We start from the raw sequence: 17,748 nt of genomic DNA on the forward strand, positions 1-17,748 counted from the left end.
CAGGGGGACCCACGGGGGTTCTGGGGAACGCGAGTTCCTGTGTTTGGAGGGATGGGCGTGGGGGCGGTCAAGCTATAGGAATGGATGGAATCTGACCGCAACATTGAAGGCCCAGACGTGCAGTCGGCCAGCAGAGAGGTGCCGAGGCTGTGAGCTCGGGTGGTGGCGGGACAGATGAGCAGTGTGGGAGCAGGAGGGGGGATGCCTGGTTCCGGGCACCCCCCCTTCCCTGGATGTCCGAGGGGTCACACGCTCCCCTTCTTCCTAGACCAGACCAGACATTTCTAGGAAATGAAGCTAACTTTTCTTTCTTTCTTTCTTTCTTTCTTTCTTTCTTTCTTTCTTTCTTTCTTTCTTTCTTTTTCATGTTTATTTTTGAGAGAGAGAGAGAGAGCATGAGCAGGGTCGGGGCAGATACAGAGGGAGACACAGAATCCGAAGCAGGCTCCAGGCTCCGAGCTGTCAGCACAGAGAGCCTGACACGGGGCTCGAACCCACGAACCGTGAGATCATGACCTGAGCCGAAGTTGGACGCTTCACCGACCGAGCCACCCAGGTGCCCCCTAACGTTTCTAATTTGATTGCCATTTCATTTGTGCCCTATATAATTGCTGACCTCTTGCATTAGTAAACACCGACGACCAGCCTTTCACAGAGCTTTTAAAATTTTTTTTTTTCAACATTTTTTATTTATTTTTGGGACAGAGAGAGACAGAGCATGAACGGGGGAGGGGCAGAGAGAGAGGGAGACACGGAATCGGAAACAGGCTCCAGGCTCCGAGCCATCAGCCCAGAGCCTGACGCGGGGCTCGAACTCACGGACTGCGAGATCGTGACCTGGCTGAAGTCAGACGCTTAACCGACTGCGCCACCCAGGCGCCCCCACAGAGCTTTTAAATGGAAAAATACCAAGCCTTGTCGTCCAGACCATGAAATCGGGTTGAGGGCGAGGGCAGGCGAGCCGTGAGCCCCGCAGAGCAGGGCCAAACAGCAGCTCTGTCTCAAGCCGCCCTTCACAGCCCGCTGAGGCCTCGGGCACAGGACCCCCGGACCTGTGCCGCTAACTGTGCACCCGCCCCCGCCAAAACACAACAAACAGCCTTGGCAGGAAGCTCCTTTCATAGTCAGGTGCGCGGGCCGTCCAGGTCTTCCCGGCAGAGTTCAAGCCCAGCGCCCTCCCCCGGGGAAACAGCAGGTGACGGCACCCCGCGCGCTTGTTAGGACAGCCACGTGGCTGAGGTCACGTCCCGGAACACAACGTCCAGGCTCAAATTCCCACCAGCCTTGTGACACCACACGGTGACAGAGTTTTTTCAAGTCTCGGTTTCCTTGCCTTTAAACTGGGGATAGTGATTCCCCCATGAACTTGCTGGATCTGTGACAACAGATGGGGACAGACGTCGAGAGTGCTTAGCACAGTACCCGACACAGAGTAGACACGCAGTGCAAATGTCGGCTGTTGTTTTATGTTTGATTGGACGGCTCCCCTCGCGGGACTCGGTCCCCCAAGCGGGCTGCGCTCGTCCTTCAGCCTGCAAACCCTGCCGGGCTCTCCGTGGTGGCTCCCCCAGAACACAGCCAATCACACAGCCAATCACTGGGTACCCTCTGCCAAGGGGACACCCCACGCTGACCTGATCCCCCTTGGAACATGTCCCTGCACCCAAACAGAGATCAGAGGCTAAGCTGCTTCCCCCCCAGTAACTCAGAGTGGCAGGGGTGAGCTGCGACACACGGCGTGGTTGTCCCCGAGAGTGACTCACCTCCCTGAAACTCCAAGGCGGGCGGCCGCAGGGGCCCCGCAGTTCCCAGCCGCGGGACTCCTCTGGACGCGCAGGGCCGGCCTGTGGGTTCTGCAAGGGCTCGGGAAGGGGGTCGCCGTCACCGGGCTCCCTGCCCACCCCTCCACCCCCATAGACAGAGGAAAGGGGTGTCCCTTGGGACAGGAGCCAGTCTGCTGTGGAGAAGCCGAAGGACCCTGAGCAAGCCACGGGGTCTGCTGTCCTCGCTCCAAAATGAGCAGGTTGTCTCGGGGGCCACAGGCCTCCTGTGCAGGGTGGCACGCATCAGACAACAGGGGACCCCCAGCCTTCAGTGCATTGACGGGCCTCCCGGGGACAGGGCTGGGGGCAGGGCAGGTTCTGGACACCTGACATTGGGAAGCTGCTCCTGTGAGATCGGGGCAATAAATCACTAAACATTTTTGTTTTGTGGTTTTGTTTTGTGTTAATGTTTTTAATGTCTATTTATTTTTGAGAGAGGGAGACACAGAATCCCAGGCCGGCTCCAGGCTCTGAGCTCTCAGCACAGAGCCCGATACAGGGCTTGATCTCATGAACCCTGAGATCATGACCTGAGCCGAGATCGAGAGCCCGACACTTAATCAACTGAGCCACCCAGGCACCTCTCTTGCTTTTTTAATTAAAGAATGTTTAGATGTTTTTAGTGCTTGCAATTTGCTGTGATATATTTTCTCATTCTAAATAAAGACTGACTTTCGTGCTTAGTTTTGTTTTCATAACTTTGACCTGCTTTGTTAGGGAGGGCTCCCGTGCTGCAGACACTTTCGGGCTCGTGAAGCCTGGGTCTGCCCGTCCTCCTCCCCCGGGGGCGACTAAGTTCTCCCTCGCTAGACTTTCCTCGTTTCGTGCCTGTCCCGCCAGGCGACCCAGGCCGGGTCGTGGCTGGGATCCCCGCATGAGCTGCCCCGCGAGCCCGCGATGTTAGACTGAACCACCCGCTCGACGTAAGGCTGCACCGCCCGCCAATCCCTGCCTCTCGCACATGACAAGCTCCCAGCAACGGAATCAGTGGAAAGTCTCCCCGTGAAGACTTCCTTCTGGAAGTGCTGAGAACTTTCCAGACATCTGTTAAGGGGAATGGGATGCTAGAAGCTAATTTGTTTCCTTGACTCACTGAATGAAGCTCTTTAAAATGCATCTGTTTATTGGAGACACTTTGTACAAGACAGAAAAATCGGTGGCAAATGTCACATTTAAATGAGAACAGATCCAATGAATAAAAGCTCAGGCGGCCCTTAACGAGGGACATTATTTTGTTTTAAGCAGGCAGCACAGGATCCTAAGTCAAGGACACGCGGGGACAGAGAGAAGTCCCCAGGAGAAACCTGGCTTCCTTGCCTTTCTGTCCTGCTGTGTGCCAGGCCCTGAGGGCATCCTGCCGGGGAGACAAGCCCCGCAGGGTGAAAAGTGCCCAAAGACAGCAAATGCCAGCTGCCGTGCCCAGAATCCTGACACTGGCATTGTGCCACACAGCCTGCGCCCGAGGTGCCCTCGCCGAGGACTCGGGACGGAGTCACGGTGCCCCTGCTTTGGAAACAAAGACACGAGGTCAGGACCCAGCCAACGGCCACTGACAGGGGCAGGCGGGAGCTGAGAGCTCATCTGTGGGCAGCAACGCCCTGGGTACCAGGGCTTCCCCGCCCCACTCCCTGGTGCCCATGGCGGGAGGAGCCTCCACAGACTTTGGAGAAGTCTCCTCACTCTGGGGGCAGTGGGTTTTGGGTGGAGGCGGGGATTCGCCGGAAAGGCATTCCTGTTTGAACAGGACCGACTTCCCAAGGCCCTGGGCACTCCAGGCAGAGGACGAGTCTTTGCTCCCCTCCCCTCCCTCTTCTCCCCTCCCTCTTCTCCCCCCTTCTCCTTCCTCTCCCCTCCCTCGCCTCCCCTACCCCTCCTACCCTCCAATTCTTCCCCTCCCCTCACCTCCCTGCCACCTGTCCCTCCTTCCCCTCCCTTCCCTCCCTCCCCTCCCCTGCACCTCCTGCTTGCCTCCTGCCCCTCCCTCCCTCCCCTCTCCTCCTCCCTTCTCCCCTTCCTACCTCCTGTGCCTTCTTTTCTCATGGATTATGCTCCTATCACCCTATTTCTCAAAGACAATATGGGCTTTTCCTATCTTCCATGCCCTTGTTCACACAGACCCACCCTCTGCCTGGAGAGCCGACTCCCCTCAGGGAATCTTTCAGGTCAAGTTCAAACATCACCCCCTCTGATCTGAAGTGAAGACCCCCTCCCCCCCTCTTTGGGCTGTGACCCTCAGCCTCAAGTGTGAGTTGTGCTCAGACACAGGAAGCTTCAGCAGCCGGGAGCCCATCTCCTCCCCCTCCTCCTCCTCCTTCCAGTTTGAGGGCAGGGACCCCCCCCCCCCCATTCGCCACCCCTTCTCTGTCTGGGTAGAGCGGGCGGTCGGTGCTCAGTGGACACCCACAGTGAGGACAGCAAATCCTGCTCGGCTCCCATGCTTGTGCACTGTCTGGGGGCCGAACAGGCCCTCACGGCTGTAGGAACGGGGGGCCTCTGCACCCACCTGCCCCCTCCACCCGCAGCAAAAGCAAAGCCAGGGCGTCTAGATGATCAGGGTGTTCGGTCACCCAGCCCGGCGCCCCCTCCTGGAAGCCTACTGAGCACAGACTGGGGAAGGAGGGGTGGAAACACCAAAGTCAATTCTCCCCCACTTGCTAGTGAGGCCCCGGGCCTCCCTCTGCGTTGCTTTGTGGTCTAACGCTCTTTGTTCCGGAAGCAGGCCCGTGCGGCGGCCCGAGCGGGGACTAGCGTTGCTGACGGAGAGCTCAGCGAGCCTACCGTACGTCACAGGGGCTGAGAAGGCTCGGGCCCCGAAAGAGAGACAGAGACGGCCACTCTGCGTGCCCGTCCCCTCTGCTTCGAGGCAGGGAGGGGTCCCAGAGCGAGCGCCTGCCCCGAGGAGGTCCCGCACTCCGTGCCTCGGGGACTTGGTGGCACAGCGGACACCTCTGAGATCAGAAGGGACTCCCCTGGCCCACAGGCGGCTCCACGAGGCCGGGGAAGAAGTCAGGAGCGTCAGGAAGCCTTGGCACGGAGGCCCCAGGGTCCCGACAGCCCCGGGGCAGGAAGGGGAGGCCAGGGCACGGCCCCTCCAGAACAGCCCCGAATGGTCTGTTGTCTCAGCTGGGCCTCCGCGGGACCTCATACCCCACCACACGATGCCAAGGTCATGAGGCGGCCCCCCTCTGCGGCACCGGGCAGGCGCGTTACGTTTGGCCCACACGACGGCTTGAAGCGGAATTTTAATTTTTAAAAATCGGCCGTTGGCAGAGTTTACATAAAATTCAGCACTTCTGCTCTTGCACGGTTGTCCGAGCTGGCGACGCGGTGCCTCTCTTTCTGCTTGGCCACGTGCAGCTGGAGCTCTACTGGCGGTGCCCCCTTCCGACCGGAAGGTCAAGGGCGTTGGATCTGTGGCCACTGAGCCGCGGCTTCCACCTGCCCAGCCCTCAGACTGCTCTCAACCTCCTTGCTCAGGAAGGAGGCCGTGCACAGTGCATTTGCCCACTTCCCTTGACCGCCACCCGGACCGATCCGGTGGGCTCGGCCAGCGAGGCCGCCCTGGGAGCCGCTGTGGCCGGGTGAACGCGAAGTCAGACGTCTTCAAGGGATGGCACCAAGGCAGGCTACCGGCCAGGGGGGCCCCGCACCTGCCCGCCACCACGGTGGCGAGCACTCTGGAATGCTCTCCGGAGCCCCGAAGGCCAGGCATGCGCAGCGGGGTGGGTGGTGAGGGCTGGGGCGGGTGGAACCCAGTGGTGGCAGCCGATGCCCGGGACCAAAGGCTAGCGCTCCTCTGTCGGGCTGGGCGGGTAGGGACGGGTTAGGAGAATCCAGACTATTCGGCTTTATCATCGCCCTTCCTTTCCCACAAAATTGCAGGTGCAAAAGCGTCTCTCTCCTTGCCCCTCACGCGTAGATAATGCCTCCAACGGAGCGCCCGGAAGGTCCAGACGTCGGACACTGGCCGTCCCAAACTGCGCTTGGCTCAGCAGTCACCGGTGGGGAGGCCTGGCGGCTTTCTGTTCCTCCTCACGTAACGCCTCAGAGACCCCACCTCTCGGGGCGGAGGGTGTAGACGGAGCCGTGAATGTGGAGGGGCGTCTCTGTGCATGTGGGCACAGCAGCGGGTCTGTGGACACAGCGGCGGGTCTGTGGGCACGGTGGCGGGTCCGTGAGCACGGTGGCGGGTCTGTGGGCACAGTGGTGGGTCCGTGGGCACAACAGTGGGTCTGGTCTGTGGGCACAGTGGTGGGTCTGTGGGCACAGCGGCGGGTCCGTGGGCACGGTGGCGGGTCTGTGGGCACAGTGGTGGGTCCGTGGGCACAACAGTGGGTCTGGTCTGTGGGCACAGCGGCGGGTCCGTGGGCACGGCGGCGGGTCCGTGGGCACAACGGTAGGTCCGCCGGCCTGCAGTGCTCCGTGCCGTCTGGGGACAGGGAAGGAGCCGGGCTGTGCACCGGGCCCAGCCATCTCTGCCCAAGGTGCCTCTATGCTGACACTGGCACTCGGACGCTGGCTGGCGTCCCGTCCTAGTCACCGAGGGTGTGGGAGACGGGAGGGGCCATCCAGCCCGCAGCTACTAACTGCCCTTCCCTCTTTAGAGTCCTTGAAAGGGTTGGCTTCTTTTCCGCTCAACTTAAGGCCATCTTCTTGTACCCTGCTAACGCCTTCTCTCCCCCGATCCCAGCGAGCAAGACTCAAATGAACAGACGAGGCCTGAGAATATGTGCAAAGGTCCTGTGCTCAGGACAGGGTGAAGGAAGTGAAGGGTGTGTCAGAAGCACAGATGCTGCAATCGTCCTTTCATGGATCCTGACAAGCGCGACCCTAAGGAGGGGCGGCCCACACAGGGTTGATGGTGGGAGGCGGGGCTCGGCCAGCCCCCCCCCCCCCCCCCCCCCCCCCCCCCGTCTCCCAGGAGGACGTGTCGGAGCAGAGGACCATCCTCGGGGAAGACGCAGTGATGTCCCTTTGGAGCCAGCGCGGAGCGACGCAGGTGGACAGGGCAGCGCCTCATGCTTCTGGCGTCAGGCAGACCGGATCGCACCGGCCGGCAGCCAGAGCCAGGCTGCCACAGGGATGGAAACCACGTTCCTACCAGCTTCCCCGGTGCCGGTGCTGCTGCTGGTCCGGGAGCCCCGCGGGCCGGATCCGCCGTGCAGAGAAGGGCCCCTCCACCTCCACAGACACCGTCCCATCTGTATTCTAGAAGCTCCCATGGAGGGGGACAGAGGGTAAGGGGAGAGCAGGGTTTTGAATCCCCGGCCCAAATCCTATTAACCGGCAATGCAGCTTGAGCAATTTACTTAACCTCTCTGTGCCTCGGTTTCCTCATGGGCAAACCCGGAGGGCTGATGAGTGCACTGAGCGGGTCAGCGCGGGGCGGGGGGGGGGGGGGGGGGGAGGGCGGTGGTATTAGAGACATGATGTCATGGAAAGCACTGGGAGGCGCCTGTGCACAGAGCTGCCAAGAGCCCTTCTGCTGGTCGAGAGGGTGAACTGACTTCAAGCTCATGCACTCCCTCCTCGCTGACCCGAGTCCCTTGGTCTGTAGCAGAAATAACGTACTTTGCTGGAGGTTTGCAGACCGCTGGCCTTGAAGGTGAAGGACGACGACAAGGCCCAACCACGTTGAAAAACGGCTGAGGAGAATGCCAGCACGTCGTTCAGGGTCACCTCGACATACGAGTGACCCCCTGGGCACCCGCTCCTGCACGCAGCCCCCTCCCTGTTCCCGCGCCTTCCTCTTCCCAACCCTCCGGCTCGTCCCGGACAAGGGAGGCAGTCGGGGAGGCATGAGCCCACCGTCCTCCCAGGTGGCCGCCTTCCCAGCTGCAGCAAACCTGTCCTTTCCTCTCCCAACGTCACTCACTGTCTCGGGTGCTGACTTTCCAGTGGCAGCAGAACCTGAGTTCGGAACCGCTTCTCTGTCCGATGACCAGACGGAGGTCCGGCATCAGCCGCTGTGACTTCTATCCCTCTGCGGGGAGGGTCCTGGCCGAGCACCTGGGGGTCGGGCCCCGACCCCACCTGGCCGCCCGTGGGACCTCGTGCTCCCCTGCTCCCAGCAGCTGCTGTGATTCATTCAAAAACAGCCACCGCTGCTTTGGCTCATGCATCTGGAGGGTGAGTGGGCTCGGCTGGTGCTTCTCCCTGGGAGCTGTGTCGTCTCGCTTGGGGGCTCAAGGGTCACAGAGAGGGTCCCGGGAGAGACCAGCCTCAGCTGGGCGCAGGGGGAGGGGCTGTGGGCTCCACCTGCTGTGGGGGAGGGTCCCCGAGTCTGCAGGCACGTTTACGGACACCCCGAGGCTCTGTGCCTTCCTCCCCTGCTCCTTTCCACCCCCTGCTCCCCTGAAACGCCACCTGCCCGCCCCACCGCGCCAGTCCTGCCCACTGCCCACGGCCCTTGGCTCGCCCCCCCTCCAGTCTCTTCCTTCGTCCCTCCCCCCGTGTGCCACCAAGCCCCACAGCCTCCTGTGCCGGTGACCGCGGCTCCCAGGGTTGGTCCTCAGTGACTGCACTGAGCAGACAAGCAAACGGAGACACCAGGAACCGTGTGCACGGGGGCAGAAGCCGCAGGAGCCACTAAGAGGCTGGTGACGTGCCTGGCACCCCAGCTAGGTGTGACTTCCTTCGTTTATATTTTTCAGTATTTCCCAGAACTTCTACAAAGCACATCTGTAACTTGAGTCATCGGAAAATTATTTTCCAGGAGAAAGTACACTTTAAAAATAGATGGTAAACGTTTCTTGCCCTGAATCCAAAGCATTCGGCTATTGAGCTATTAAAATCTCCGTCCTGCAAAGAGGCAAACTGTCTGTGATTCCAAAGTTCACTCTACATAAAGGTGACACAAATACGGTGTGACAGATCAAAGGCAATCCGAAAGGCTCTCTCTGGCGCGTCGATGGAAACTGGAGCGCTCCTAGGCCTCCGTTGTGAGGGAGAGACGGTTAAAAGGCACAATCACATTAAACCTACAAGCAGGGTTCTTTCCGCGCACGGGCGTCGCTGTGCGTCCTTCTGTGATTTCTGTGATTTTCTGGGCCGTGACGGCTGAGGCCACGCCGGCCTGGACCGCGAGGCTTTGGCTACAGGCAGTGGGGACAGCCGGCTGTGCCGTGACTTGTGTGCAAACCAGCTGACTGTGACATGCCCTTGTGTGAAGCCTGCGTAGGAGTTCACGGGCGTCTCCCTGGAGCCACAAGGGGACAAGGGGCGTCCCTGTTTCTGCCCAGGGAGGGCGGGGGACTCTGAGGGATTCCTAGTGTAGACCAAGGGAGTGTGCCGGCCGCCCTCATTCCCCAGGCAGGGACCGCAATCCTCCAACGGCAGACGCTGGGCTTTAGTGCGCCTGGCTACCTCCGGCAGAGTTTGTAAAAAGTGTGCATTGCCAGCTCTGGGCTGGGAAGTTCTGCTTCCGGGTTGGAGGCCGGGCCTCTGAATGTGCACTTGGTAACGAGCCTCCGGAGGGGGTGTCTGAGAACTTCTCTGCACCATTCTTGCAATGTAAGCTCTGTTCTCATCGTCAGATTCAGACTCAGTCACACTTCTCTTCCTAAAATTTAAGAGGTCAAGGGGCGCCCGGGGGGCTCCGTCGGTTCAGCGTCCGACTTCGGCTCGGGTCATGATCTCACGGTTCGCGGGTCCGAGCCCCGCGTCGGGCTCTGTGCTGGCAGCTCGGAGCCTGGAGCCTGCTTCCGATTCTGGGTCTCCCTCTCTCTCTGCACCTCCCTCACTCATGCTTTCTCTCCCTCCCTCCGTCTCTCTCTGTCTCTGTCTCTCAGAAATAAACAAACATTAAACATTTTTGAAATCTCGGAGGCCAGTATTCATACCTCTATTTAGCGGTGAGAAAGGGTGGCTCACAGCAGAGGGGTGATTCCCGGTGGTTTCATGGCTGTGAGCGGTGGATCGGGACTTGGAACCAGGTCTTGGAACCAGGTCAGGGGTGCCTGAGAAGCAAAGGCCCTCACGTGCCCCTGGGGGAACATCCCCGGGGTCCCATAATCGGTGAATGCAAGAAGCTGAGGGCATCGTCTCTACTGCCTTCCACCATCCGGCCCCATTCCACGTGGGGGACACCTGCCGTGACCACCACTGAGCAGTTCTGCCTTTCAGTGGGACCCAGGTCACTTCCCGAGTTGAGAACAGATGTCTGGTTGTTCAGGCCGCTGGCCCCCTTGAGAGAGCACCTCTTGTCTCCGGGGGAATAGGCAGCTTCCAAGGGGAGGGTCATCTTGGAAGCCAAGCGGCCGCCCTGTTGATGGAGGTTAGGGTAGCAGGTGCGTCCACGCCTCCCAGGGACCCGGAGCTGTGCCCGTCCCAGGGCACGGGGCCCACTGCTGGTGCCCGCCTGGACCATACCCTCAGCTACAGACAGGACAAGTTCAAGTCTCATTCCAGCAGACGTTTCTATGGACTTAATAGCGTCCCCTGCCCGCCCCCCCCACGCCCCCCCACACCATTCATTTGCTCAAGTCCTAACCTGGTAGCTCAGAATGTGACTGTATTTGGACAAGTGTCTTTTTTTTTTTTTTTTTAATTTTTTTTTTTTCAACATTTTTTATTTATTTTTGGGACAGAGAGAGACAGAGCATGAACGGGGAGGGGCAGAGAGAGAGGGAGACACAGAATCGGAAACAGGCTCCAGGCTCCGAGCCATCAGCCCAGAGCCTGACGCGGGGCTTGAACTCACGGACCGCGAGATCGTGACCTGGCTGAAGTCGGACGCTTAACCGACTGCGCCACCCAGGCGCCCCAAGGACAAGTGTCTTTTAAAGAGGTGATTAGGGTAAAATGGAGTCATATGGGTGGGCCCTAAGCCAATAGGACTGACTGGTGTCCTTCTAAGAAGAGGAGAGTAGGACACAGACACGCACAGAGGGACCGAGTGAGGATCCGGGGAGGAGAGACCAAGGAGAGAGGCCTCGGAAGACACCGGCCCTGCCTACACCTTGAACTCGGACTCATAGCTCCCAGGACTCTGAGAAGATGCCTTCCTGCTGTTTGGGGCCTGTGGTCTGGGGAGCTGTGCCACGGCAGCCCGAGGTGGGTCCGGCTGGGGTCCCCGAGCCCAGTGGGAACCCTGCGCCGGACAGCCTGGGGGCGTACCACGTGCGGTCTGTGCTCTGTTAGTGAGTGTGGGGGCGCCGGGCTGCACGGGGGTGCTTCCTGTCAGTGCCCCTCCTGGCTATCGGAGGGGCAGGGGAAGAGGTGACGGGCGTCACCAACTAAATGCCATTTCACCAGCTGGCTCCGGGCGGTTGTTGAGAAGGATTCCGAGGCCTCGTTCTGGCTCTGTGGGAAAGAATGTCATGATTGATTAGCAATGTCTGCTCTGGGCGAGGGAGGGAGGCATGACAGATGTGTGCCATAAATTTGCAGCCTTCTAGAACACAGGGAGCTCCACCTGTGCCAAGGAGAAGTCAGTGTAGCCAGAGGGCGCTGGGCATGATTTAATGGCCACACAGTTCCAGGCCACCTGCTGGCCACTAATGCCAGACGCTGGGTGACAAACAGACGTCACCATGACTGTGGCATCTGGTCAACTCATCGTGGCCGCCTGAGCATGAGAACATGCGTCTCTGTTGGTGTCCACGGAAAGGGCGTCATATCTCAACCCCCGCCGTCTGCCCCAGGCCTGCACTGCACGGCCGGTCGCATGACCTCCTGTCTTTGTGACCCTGTTGCCATCTCCAGGCTGAACTCAGGGACCCCTGCCACCACAACATCCCAAGGGCAGGGATGAAATGCCACTTTGGGGTCTGTGGGTTCCATGGGGCCGAGGCACAAGGAGGTGGATCCTTTAGAAGGACACACGGCCGAGGGCATGGCCTCCCCTCCCCCACTCCCTGCGCCCGCGGGGCATGTGTAAACCGAGGGTGTGACAGTGTGGCCCTGGCAGGGGACAAGGACACTGCTTCCCAGAACGGTATTGTGCTGGGCTGCCTTGCTTTCTATTAAGCAAAAAGATAATGGAGTAGAACAAAACAATTTTTTAATTAAAAAATAAATAATTAAAAACAATTTAAAGCATAAAAATAGGTTGTGGCCCTATATACCAAACATGAAATGTGTGCCTCGAGACCCTTTACGGAGGCCCCCGGGGCACATTCCTTCTTGGGTCGTTAGAGGTTTTCCGTCAGAAAGTCCCAAGAAGTTCTAGGCCAGGCGGGAACGTGTCAGGTGTGCATCCTTTGTCTGCACCTGTCCTTGACCTCGGGACGGTGACACCTTGAGGGTCAAGGTGACGGTGCGGGCCCTGAGGAGAGGGCTGGGGACCAGCAGTCCCGGGCGGGACAGGACTAAAGGGGCCTGAGGCCACACTGCGGGCGCGCTGAGGCCTCGGGGTGCTCATCCGCAGGGGCCTCAAGGAAGCCTGTGGCTCAGGGGTAAGTGGCGGGCTAGGGATTCTGGGATTCGGAATCCCAACCTGATACACTGTCCTTCTACTGTCCTTGAAATAAGTTCCCCAAGGGGGCTCTGCCTGGAAGGGCCTGAAACATCACTGACCCTGGGGGCACAGCAAGGACACCTCCAGAAACGTCCAGCCATCGGGGCTGGACGCACAGAGAACATACAGAGAACATGTCCACCATGAACACGGGGCAGACGACGGCAGGAAGGTTCACAGGACTTCTGTAAAACACCTGCTGTGTGCGAGGCTCATTCATACATCGCCCTCTCTGACTCCCACAACCACCCGGCAAAGAAGGCGATGGGTCCCTGAGTTTACAAACGGGAAAACTGAGTCTCGGAAGCAGTTAGAGCCCACGCACAGAGGGCCTGCCCCTGCGGCCTCTGTATGACTTAGCTCACTTAATTTCACCCTCACAAAGCGCAGCTGGTCCTCGCGGCTCGGCACGAGTACACTTCCTTGTGTGGCGCCTGAGTCCCAATCACGGACGTTCTCTGAGCGGTGACCCCGGGCAGGTGGAGCACAGGTACGACACCGGTGCTCCTACCCTGAGCCAACCTTGGCCAAGTCCCGCTGCTCCTCCGATCATGGGGAAGCGAGGATGATTGTCGCCCTGGGAGTTCGACAACAGCACGTACAGAACGCTGAGCATACAGTAAGCCCTTCGCTAATGAGACGGGCTTTCAGGTGCTGGTTCTCCTGGGTTTTACGAACGAGAGGATCGAAGCCCAAAAGGCAACTCGCTTCCAGTCACCTGACCACGGCGGCACAGCCAGGCCTGAATGCCGACCCGGCCGGCTGCAGGCATCAGGGTTCTTCCTCCTGCGGACACGAACTCGAGGGGAGCTGATTTTCGCAGGGCTGATCTCGGGTCGTCAGGAAAACGCCCGGACTCCCATGAGCCAGCTGACTGTAGGGATGTTTTCTTCCCAAACCATGAAAATATCTGACAGTGTTGTCCCTCCTAATGTTTTCACGTGAGCGCCAGGTATCTGAAGAATTCACTGTCGTGGACGGGTTCCAGAGCCCTGGGTGCCAAAACGCAGAGCCGTGATGGTCCCCTTCCAGGCCAGAACTTAGCAGAAGCATTAACCTCAGAGTCCTGGAACGCTGTCAGCTTTATAAACACTGCTCTTTCTATTGTGGCTGGACAGGAGAATTTGAGGACATATCGCCATCTCATTTCCCACTGAAAGCATGTCAACACTGCTACACTGAATAGTACTCTGCACCAAGCCCCTTGGGACTGAAGATTTTGAGTCTGTGCTGTGATGGTGTGGTCTGGAGCGTAAATATCTGCTGGAGGAAGATTAACTAGCAAGGCAGTATATTCAGAACGGCTGCCTGTCTCATTAACCCAGGAAGGAAATAAACCGGAAAGAAGCAGTCCTGTACATCGCAGCCTATAAGCGGTCCCCGAACATCGAGACCAACTATTTTTTTCAGGCGAATCAAGGTTTCGTACTGTTGAAAAAAACCTATTTATTTCACCATAACCTTGTTCAATTTAAACTCACATTTCAAGTACCTAATGGCCAGGGGGTTGCTATAATTCTCCAAATTTGCTTGAGTTCAGAGAGACACATTACACTTTGCACATTCGTCATGGGCATGTTGTTCATAAATAATAAATACGGCCGAGAAAAATGATCAAGGCGTTAATCGCTCAGGACAGGAGTATACTAACGCAGAGATCGCACTGAGTAAGTGAACAGCTTACCCTCAGTTTCTCTTTTGGATAAATGTGAAGTCATCAGTATTCCGGAGGTAAGGGCTGGTTTCCATGGCTTCCCTCCCAGAGGGTCCTCAAAGCTGGCCTTGTACTGAGGTGTCCCTGAAAATGGAACCCTCGTCCAAATGCAAGGTGGAGCCCCCTCTAAGGCCTTGGATGTTTGGCTTTATGCTGCCCTAAGCCCATTCTGCAGGTTTGCAAGGACCACAGTCAGGTGATTACACAGGGGACTGAGTCCCACAGCCCCCGGGCGCAGACCCCCTAGTCCACCGGACACAGAGTTTACATAAAAGAGTAGGACTGTGTCCGGGTGCTGATCCTGGCTGGGATGCAGGAGGCTCCGGGAAGCCCGCACAAGGATTGAGACCCCGCAAGCTGACACAGACGTGGATCAGGACAGAAACTTCCCCGGCCAGGGCCGCATGAGAGCCCTGGGGCTTTGTTTCCGGGTCCCTGGGTCCCCCACCACACTGTGGCCTTAACCCAGAGTCTCTGTGAGAAGGTGCATCACCTTGGTCTTCTCTGACAGCCTTTCCCTTCCAGAACTTTCCCTGGGGGCAACAGAGACTGTCTTAAAGAATTCAGTTCCGCGCTACATTTCCCCAAAACGTCTCCCAGAGGCATCCTCACTCCTGCACTGATGTGGGGGAAAGACTGGGCTGGTTGTACTAGGCTTTGGGTTAGATCAGGACAAAATGTGACACTTGACATTTTAGAAAAGCTGCCACTGAGAGAAGTTTTCCCAGAAGTTACATCCCTTGTGACCTTCATCCGCTAAACGGAGAAAAATCCGGCCCATGTAGCTGTCAGCGCGAGAAGGGACTGGGTTTCACGCACTGAACTTGACAAGAAGGAATTTCTAACTTTGATTCCGTTTCAACTTCCCCCCCACCCCCCCGCGTCCCCGCCTTGGCACAGGGCCCCGGCCCCGTGGGGAGGGGCGGCTCGGTCTCGGGGGACCCCCCACGCCCTCTCACCTCCCCCCCCCCCCCCCCCGCACCTTGCGAGCTCCCAGCCCCGGACCCCCGAGCCCGCAGGCACCGGCGGCCGCGGCTCCCCCTGCACCGCGCCCCGGGGCGCAGGGGGCGGCCGACGGGTCCCGGACCCCGATGGGCGGACCCGCTCCCCGCGCCCAGGCTGCTGCGCCCCGTTCCCCCGGCTGTCGCGGCGGCGGGTCCCGGGGAAGCTCGGGCGTCCTTACCTGGCGAGGCCGTCCCGTGCGCTCGCGGGTCCCGGGGCCGGCGGGGTCGGGGCGCGGGGTCGGGGCGCGGGGCGCAGCCCAGGCCCGGCTCGGCGGGCGGGCGGCGGGCGGCTGCGGCTGAGTCAGCGCCCCGGAGGCGCGGGCAGCCCGGCCCGGCCGCAGGCGGGGGCTGTGAGCGGAGGCGCGGCCGTCCCGGCGCTTTAAAGGGGAGGCGGCTGGAAGCCATTCAAGCGGAAACGCATGGCGAAACTTCACCCTAGCGGACGCGGGGAGGGGGTGCGGGGAGGAGGGGACGCGGAGGGGGGGCACGGAGAGGAGGGGGCCCCAGGGGAGGAGGCACGGTGCCAGTGCAGGGAGAGGGTGCGGGGTGCGGGGAAGAGGGGGTGCGGCGTGCAGGGAGGGGGCGCGGGGACGAAGGGGTGCGGGAGAGGGCGCGGGGAGAGGGCGCAGGGGGGAAGGGGCGCGGGGAGGGGGCGCGGGGTGCGGGGAAGAGGGGGTGCGGCGTGCAGGGAGGGGGCGCGGGGACGAAGGGGTGCGGGAGGGTGCGCGGGTAGGAAGGGGTGCACAGGAGGGGACGCGGGGAGGGAACTCGGGGAGGAAGGGGTGCTGGGAGGGGGCGCGGAGGGGGCGCGGGGAGGGGGCATGGGGAGGAAGGGGTGCAGGGAGGAGATGAGGGGAGGGGTTGCGGGGGAAGAAGGGGTGAGGGGAGGGGGCGCGTGTAGGAAGGGGTGCACAGGAGGGGGCGCGGGGAGGAAGGGGTGCGGGGAGGAGATGAGGGGAGGGGTTGCGGGGAGGAAGGGGCGAGGGGAAGGGGTGCGGGGAGGAAGGGGTGCGGGAGGAGGTGTGGAGAGGTGTCGCGGGGAGCAAGGGGTGCGGGGAGAGTGCGCCGGGAGGAAGGGGTGCAGGGAGGGGGCGCGGTGGGGGCGCGGGGAGGGGGCATGGGGAGGAAGGGGTGCACAGGAGGGGGCGCGGGGAGGAAGGGGTGCAGGGAGGAGATGAGGGGAGGCGTTGCGGGGAGGAAGGGGCGAGGGGAGGGGTTGAGGGGAGGGGGTGCGGGGAGGAAGGGGCGCGGGGAGGGGGCGTGGGGAGGGGGCGCGGGGAGGGGGCACGGGGAGGAAGGGGTGCGGGGTGGAGGGGCGCAGTGAGGGGAGGGCACGCAGCCTAGCCGCCCCCATGGCTCCTCCAAAGCGCGCCCTCAGAGGCTCCCTTGACGGGGCCAGGGGCCAGGAACGGGGACAGGGACAGGTCGAGTGCCCGCTCAGCATCCGCCTGCATTATGCTTAATAGCGAGCCGAGCGTTTCCACCAAAGTTGGGAGCGAGGCCGGGGCGCTTTGCAAAGTCCGGCGATGCGATTAGAGGCGAGAAGGAAAAGGCTGTGAAACCCCAGGTCGCGCCTCTGCAAAGCCAAAAGCCCTTTTCGCGAGGGTGCTTTCTTTGCCACTGGGAAGCCAGGACGACGGTTTCTGTTTGCAGCGGATGTCACGGTCCAGACTGAAGGTGGAAATAGCCGCGTCCAACGACCCGGTGGCTTGCGAGACAACGTCCAGACGCCCCGCTTCTCGGGCGCCTGCTGACCAGTGCGAACCCGAGTGAAGACTGAAGTGCCCTTTCGAAGGGCAAAACCACACACAGCTAGGAACAGACACGTGTAAGGGAATGTGGTCCGTTTTCTAGAAAACGAAAACAAACCCAACGGCTGCTCTTTAACGGGGGGATGAAGGAAACTTGAATCTGCTAAGACACAATCCTCATTCGTGGACGGAAAGCAGCGGACTCTGGAGCCCTGCCTACCGCGTCCCCGTCCGGCTCCAGGTAGAGTTTTCTCTTCAGCCTGACGCAGGGATTTGAGGGCTCGTGTGGAAGGGTAGAGAACCGTCAAGGAGAGGTTGGCGAAGCAGGACGGGAGGGAGGCCAGCCGGCTGGACGGTGCCGTGAGAGCCGCGCCTGGACGAGCAAAGGACGTTCAGTGCGACCGCTTCGCCAAGGGCGTGTTCACGTGCATCAAGGCGGTCTGTCCCTCGCCCCACTGTGGTGTGGCGACCACTACTGCTGGCCCTCGCAGATAAGGGCGTGCAGGTGCCGTCACCCAGCAGGAAGTGGAGGGTCAGGGATCGGAGGCGGGCCTCCGTGCTCACCCCCCGGCACGAGACACTGCCTCTCGCGCAAAGCACCAGTGATGAAAGCAGCAGGTGACTGGCCAGAGGCGGCTGCTCTGTACGCAAGGGCGAAGAAGCCAAAATCTTTGTGAGGGACGGTGGTGTGTGATGCGGTGCCCCGAGTTGACAGAATTTTTCAAGACCCAGTATTGGCATCACTAGAGAGTAATTACTGGGGGCTGATTAAGTTCTTATTCTGGGAGCAGGATAAGTTCCAAACCCATCAAATAGTGGGTGAGGGGGCGCCTGGGTGGCTCAGTCGGTTGGGCGTCCGACTTCGGCTCGGGTCATGATCTCGCGGTGCGTGGGTTCCAGCCCCGCGTCGGGCTCTGTGCTGACGGCTCGGAGCCTGGAGCCTGCTTGGGATTCTGGGTCTCCTCCTCTCTCTGCCCCTCCCCTGCTCACGCTCTGT

General features: G+C 60.4%; 1 protein-coding gene across 1 annotated transcript in view; it reads right to left on the reverse strand.

Annotated features, from left to right (window-relative positions):
- Positions 1 to 15,286, reverse strand: part of CTXND1 (cortexin domain containing 1) — a 35,954-nt gene extending 20,668 nt beyond the window's left edge. Inside the window, exon 1 of the mRNA XM_058736356.1 lies at positions 15,180 to 15,286. The gene's annotated coding sequence lies outside the window, so the exon portion shown is untranslated. The remainder of the gene's footprint in view (positions 1 to 15,179) is intronic.
- Between the last annotated feature and the right edge of the window lie 2,462 nt (positions 15,287 to 17,748).

This window comes from Neofelis nebulosa, chromosome 7, assembly GCF_028018385.1.
Source record: "Neofelis nebulosa isolate mNeoNeb1 chromosome 7, mNeoNeb1.pri, whole genome shotgun sequence".
NCBI classification, from domain to species: Eukaryota; Metazoa; Chordata; class Mammalia; order Carnivora; family Felidae; genus Neofelis; species Neofelis nebulosa.